The sequence below is a fragment of the Phalacrocorax aristotelis genome, chromosome 5, assembly GCF_949628215.1.
Source record: "Phalacrocorax aristotelis chromosome 5, bGulAri2.1, whole genome shotgun sequence".
NCBI classification, from domain to species: Eukaryota; Metazoa; Chordata; class Aves; order Suliformes; family Phalacrocoracidae; genus Phalacrocorax; species Phalacrocorax aristotelis.
Window position 1 is genome coordinate 47,341,176 of NC_134280.1, and position 6,272 is coordinate 47,347,447.

The 6,272-nt window shown below is 37.7% G+C and overlaps 1 long non-coding RNA gene across 1 annotated transcript in view; it reads left to right on the forward strand.

Moving 5' to 3' along the window:
* The window catches only part of LOC142057121 (uncharacterized), a 33,043-nt gene extending 27,385 nt beyond the window's left edge, over window positions 1-5,658 (forward strand). The window contains exon 3 of the long non-coding RNA XR_012660551.1: window positions 4,091-5,658. This is a non-coding gene — a long non-coding RNA (uncharacterized LOC142057121). The remainder of the gene's footprint in view (window positions 1-4,090) is intronic.
* Window positions 5,659-6,272: the final 614 nt, after the last annotated feature.

Sequence of the window (6,272 nt, forward strand, 5' to 3'; positions counted from 1 at the left end):
CCTGAAGAAGCAAAAAGCATCTGAGGAAAGGGGCAGAAAGCAGTGTGGGAGAGGAAACCAGGAAGAAGCAAAGAGCATTTGAGAGAAACCATTGTGCGTGTGACCCTGCCATCCTGTTCTGCCTATCACCTCCCTGTGGAACTGGGATGGTTTTAGTAACCTGCAGTGGAAACAAACAAGCTTAGACTAGGAAGCAGGGAGGAGATGTGTTTGAGTTAAGATGAACCTAGGGAAGCGGGGGAAGGGTGTTTACTTAAGTGCTTAATTGATTGTGGGTTCCCCCCACCCCGCACCTGACTTGGTGATCAAAAGTTGGTGTTAATTAGCAGTATATTAAGACAAGTAAAAATTCCCCAAGTTGAGACTGTTGTTTGTAACGCTTACACATAAGGGTGAAGAAGTAGATTGCATACATAGCACTTAAAAAATCAAGAATGACTGAAAGCCTGTACAGTTTAATTTCTAAAACTAACCCTGATATTAGGCACCAATTGTCTTCTTAAAACACTTCTATTTTAGCTTGTCAGCCTGGAAGAGCAAATATTTGCAAACAGCCACATTTATAATAAAGTGTTAGATCGTTTCCACTACCTACCTCATACAGGGATAAATACTCTCTCACATAATAGGTTCTTCTTGTGAACGATCACCAGAAGGTAGTGTTTACACTATGTTGTGATTTAATTTACTCCTTAGCATTTGTTTTGTTTGAAAATAACTAGAAATTATCAAAAACATTTCTAAAAGCATATAGAAATATTTTTGCTACATTTTCACTGTCAGTAGGCATTAAAATAAAACATGATTCCCCCATATACAACCACATACAGAAACTATAGGAACACCATTATGAGTTCTCACCCTCTGCACTGCAAATGTCTCTTCATCCTTAACTTCTATATTTAGTGGTATGACCACTGGTTTTAATAGTGCCACTCAAATGCATAGTTATATACGTATTATGAAACTTGTGGCACTAGGGGTTTTTCTTTGTTGAGTGTTCATAGATCACTTAAGTAAATCCATCTTCAGTGGGGTTTTGAGGAGAGTATTCTGTTGCTACATCTCCAAATGTCAAAGGAAAGACACATGCACACACCCCCAGCCCATTCTGCAAACAAGTTTGAAGATTCACATTCTTCCTTCAATGTGATTTCAGATCTGTGAAATTAGGCATGAGGAATGATAAAAATTGGTGATGACATTTTCTTTTTCCAGTTGAGCATATTCTATAGAAATGCCCTGTGAATTGAGTTATGGAATCCAAACAACGTTGTATACCTCTCAAAAAAGAAAATGACTTCTTAAGAAGGTAGAGGAGCACATATGTAGAATCAGGCAGTTTAAAGTCACCAAGCTAAAATATTATTTTGCCTTCCCTTTGTGTATTCTATGGTAGTGTTAAATTGCCTAACAGGTAGCTTAACAGATTAAAAACACTAGAATAGGCAATTCTTTCCTCTCCCTTAGCCTATTTTCTATGGCTGTTAACCAACATTATAAGAAGTATCCCATATTTCAGACTCAAACACTGTCTTTTCTATGAAAAATGCATAAAACTGCATTTTCCTATGTTGCCTTTAAATTTTCATTTCCTGTATGTAATTGCACACAAACTATCACTTTATCTCATATGTAATTCCTTTTAGTATAGGACATAGAATATGAGGTTGAAGCAGTTGAAGTCTTACTGACTTACCAGCTTCTTTGACAAATTTGTAACAATCATCTGTATGATGCGAGGAGTGACGGAAATATATGGTGAGCAAAGGCCAACAGAAATCCTTGGGTTATGTGGAGGGACTGGAAAGTGGAAAGTGTCCAACAGTAGAAAACTGGGAATCTGCTATTTCTTTCACTAAACATCGTCTCCACTGTTCTTTACAGTCCCCTCTATGTAGGTACTGTTTCCTGTAATGTTCAGGCTGGACCTCTAAACCACCAGAGAAGACTGAAAAATAGGGTTAGGGATAAAGAAAAAGCATGCAATATATATTGGAAAGGTGTAAAATATAGGTCATGAGATTTCAAGCTGAAACGTAGGAAATGCTGTACAAGGAGAAGTCTGGCCAACCTGCTGAGAGGCATGCTGAATTTCATAGAATTTAATAGAATTTCATAGAATCATTAAGGTTAGAAAAGACCTCTAGGATCATCAAGTCCAACCATCAACCCAACACCACCATGCCTCCTAAAACATGCCCTGAAAGTGCCACATCTACATCTTTTTTGATCACCTCCAGAGATGGTGATTCCACCACCTCTCTGGGCAGCCTGTTCCAATGCCTGACCACTCTTTCAGTAACGACATTTTTCCTAATGTCTAATCTAAACCTCCCCTCACACAACTTAAGGCCATTTCTCTCATCCTATTGCTAGTTAGTTGAGAGAAGAGACCAACACTCACCTCACTACAACCTCCTTTCAGGTAGCTGTAGAGAGCAATAAGGTCTCCCCACAGCCTCCTCTTCTCCAGACAAAACAACCCCAGTTTCCTCAACCTCTCCTCATAAGACCTGCTCTCTGCACCCTACACCACCTTTGCTGCCTTCCTCTGGACGTGCTCCAGCAACTCAATGTCCTTCTTGTACTGAGGGGGTCCAAAATAGAACACAATACTCAAGGTGTGGCCTCACCAGTGCTGAGTACAGGGGCACGATCACTTCCCTACCCCCGCTGGCCACACTATTCCTGATACAAGCCAGGATGCTGTTGGGCTTCTTGGCCACCTGGGCACACGGCTGGCTCATGTTCAGTCGGCTGTCAGCCAACACCCCCCGGTTCTTCTCTGCCAGGAAGCTTTCCAGCCATTCTTCCCCAAGCCTGTAGTGTTCCATGGGGTTGTTTTGGTCCAAGTGCAGGACCCAGCACTTGGCCTTGTTACACCTAATTCAGTTGACCTTGGCCCATTGATCCAGCCTGTCCAGATCCCTCTGCAGAGCCTTCCTACCCTCAAGCAGATCAATACTCCCACTCAATTTGGTGTCATCTGAGTGTGAATGCATTATAGAATATGACTTAGAGATGGAAGCTGCATTTTAAACTTAGCAGATAGTGGAAAGAAAACACAGAAATAGGCTACCTGTTTGTTAAAGGTCTTTTCTCTCTCTTACATGATTCTGTTATAATTGTTTGAAAAAATACAGTTTCTATCATAGATCTTGTAATATGTAGAAAAGAACATTGAAAAGACAGCATTTCAATTAATTTTTGCCTTGGATTTGCAGACATATCATAACTTGGTATTGATTATTTGTCTCACTTCACTATACTCAATTATTATAATTCCCTCTGGAGCTCTTCTACTATGTTATCCGTAAGTTTTTTACTAACAAACTTATAAATACAGCTTTACAGAGAGTTAATTTTTCACCTTGTCTATAGGTTAATTACTGTGCAAGACAGTAATAATATGAGTGTTTTCTTACTGTTTTGTTTTGAATGAAGTGGTATATATGTGATAAATTTATCAAACAAAGTTGCCACTTCTTAGCTGAATCTCAGAAGTTTTATACTAGTAGTATCTAGGGCTGATTTTCCTTGCAGATCATTGTTTAGAGAGAAGGAATCTGACATCTATTTGTACAATCACCCAAAAAGTCCTGTATGAGTGTACATCTGGTATTCTTCATTTTGCTAAAGATTTTTTTCTTTTATGGGAAAAAAAGAACCCATTGTGGTATATCAGGTAAAATAGAAACTCTAGCAGCAATTCTTTGGATGTTACATATGTTGCAGATGTATGATTCCGGAGGGTTTCAGCAACCCAGCTGAAATGGCAGCAGGTGTTTGAAATTTGGCTGCTGTGTCATTTCCTACTGTTTAATCTGTTGGGTTTAGTGTCAAAAGGAATTATAAGATAAACCGATCACCTCAGTGACATTAAGAAAATCTGTTGTTTTTTTTTTCTCTCCTGACAGTTTAGTAGGTGAATTGTGGCAAACATTATTGCATTGACTGGAGTAAGCATTAGGGTCATTGTAGGGTCAAGTTTTCCTTCTTTGACTGAATGTGCTATATTGCTTTCTGAACCCTCCAAATGGCCTAACACTTCCCTCACTTATCTCTTCCAATAAAACATCTTTGACAGAAAGTGCAATCTCAGCTTCTTTCTCAAAGGACACGCTAGAGATGCAGTGGACTTGCATGCCTGTCATTCTGTTGAATTACCCTGTTTGTGAAGAAGCTGATGGTGTCCTCAAGTGGCTTCAAGAATCTACCTCTCCTCACTCTCCCTGGGAAACAATTTGGGTTATTCTGCTATGGAAAAGAGCAGAAACAGCTAGAGCTTGGAACAGCTCTGAAGTGTTGGGGTTTAGTGGCATAAACCCTATAAACCTTCTGTTTTACTGAATCTGCAAAACTGGATGTGGAGACAGCAGCTTAAGTACATCTTGACTTCAGGATTTTGTTTATGTTTGAAGCAAATATAAACAAATAATACGAAGAAGATTGTGATGTGAGTGAATGAAGTTGATGAGAAAATTCAGGATTTCTCCTGAACTCCTTAATTCTCTTTTGAGATTGAGCTCCTGAATTCTTTTAAAAGGGCTTTACTTAGTCTAATTACTTCATTTTAGATTATTTATAGCAGTATAATGTAATATAGTCTATAGTAGTATAATATTTTTTTCTGATCTTATCTCCAGTTTACCCAACAAATGAAAGATTAGGAAAAAGATAAATGAAGATAATGAACTTTCACCAGAGCTTTAATGCATAGCAAGTTAAGGCTAGCAGGCATCTTGCAGAAATGGGAGGTGAAAATCAAAGCTTCCATTTTTGACTCTGCCATAAATCAAACTCACTTCACTGCTTCATATATGGCCTTGGTCATATCACTTAGCCTTCTACTTCCTCTTTTTTCCCATTATCTCACTGCTTAAGGCTCTAAATTTTCATACGTTAGTGCAGACAATCATTGACAGTGATAACTTCTGAGGCTACCTATTATTACACAAGCATGTGAGAAATTGCATATTTACAGTTTGTGTATATTGACACAGAGTTCAACAGAAAATTGAAAGCTGACTGGTCAGCACAGATGTAACATATTTATGAAAATATAGCTTTATGAACGTGATATTCTTAATTGCCAAAGCATGCTGAGAAGCCCAACTAGGACATACACTGCCTCAGAATTTAGATGCAGGAGAGGTTTATAAAGAAACTGATACAGTTCCACATCTTGGAGGAGGAGATTTTAGAGAGATAACAGGTTTTAAGCCATGAATTTCAAGCAAGAGTACAGCACTCTTGATAACTACGTCACCAGAAGATTTTGATTTTTGGTCTCCATGAGCATTTGGAAAAGATAATCGGCAGTAAAAAGTCCCTTCTATCTGAGATATATAAAATACACAACATAGATGCCATGGATCTTTTGTTGAACTAGTGAGAACCCTCTAGTTATGAGCTATCATCTTCAACCCCTTTGTGTTTACTAAATCATATAGTGAAATAAAAAACAGATTGCTATATTTCCTATTTCTTACCTTCCATTGAAAAAATGAGTGTATTCAATAAATGTCCAATGTTCATAATTGTCACGTGTGGAATGTGACAATAAAATGCTGAGAATTCTGTTTCTGGTTACATTACAGTTCTTTATAATAATTTCTAATGTAATAAACTTTTCTAACATTGCTGATAATAGCCTTTCAGGTATCTCTCATCTTTTTGTGTCTGTGTAATAGTTTCTAATCTCCCTTTCATCAGACTGCATGCCATCCTTAGCAGTAGAATTTCGACACCTCTGTTAAAAGTAGTATTTCATCTTTCTTGTATTTATCAAAAGTGAAAATTGTTAAGAAATTCTGGTAGTTTTCACTGTGTCGGTTAGAGATGTTATGTGCTCTGTGGAGACTAGCTCAGAGATGGAAAAGAAATATTCAAGGTTCTGCTGCTGTTCTTAGAAAATTTTCTTCTCAGAAGCATGACAGCAGGAAGTTATGCAACTGATGTTTCAAAATGCATTAAGATGTTGCCAGTAATGGTGCCATGATATATGTATGTTATTATCTACCAAAAATCAGTAAATAATACTATTCGAAGTTAAAAAGGAATGATGGATAAAAAATGGAGAGCCATGGAAAAGCTATGGTAAAGAAACAACACAAGGAACAGGCAGTAAAATGTTTTGTGATACTTGTCTATTTTCAAGTGTATTTAGTTTCAAAGACAAAGCAGTGAACAATAATAACATACAGAATCAACACTTCCTTGTTGTGAGCTAAAAATAGGTGTTTACTGAATCTTCATTTAACTGCAGT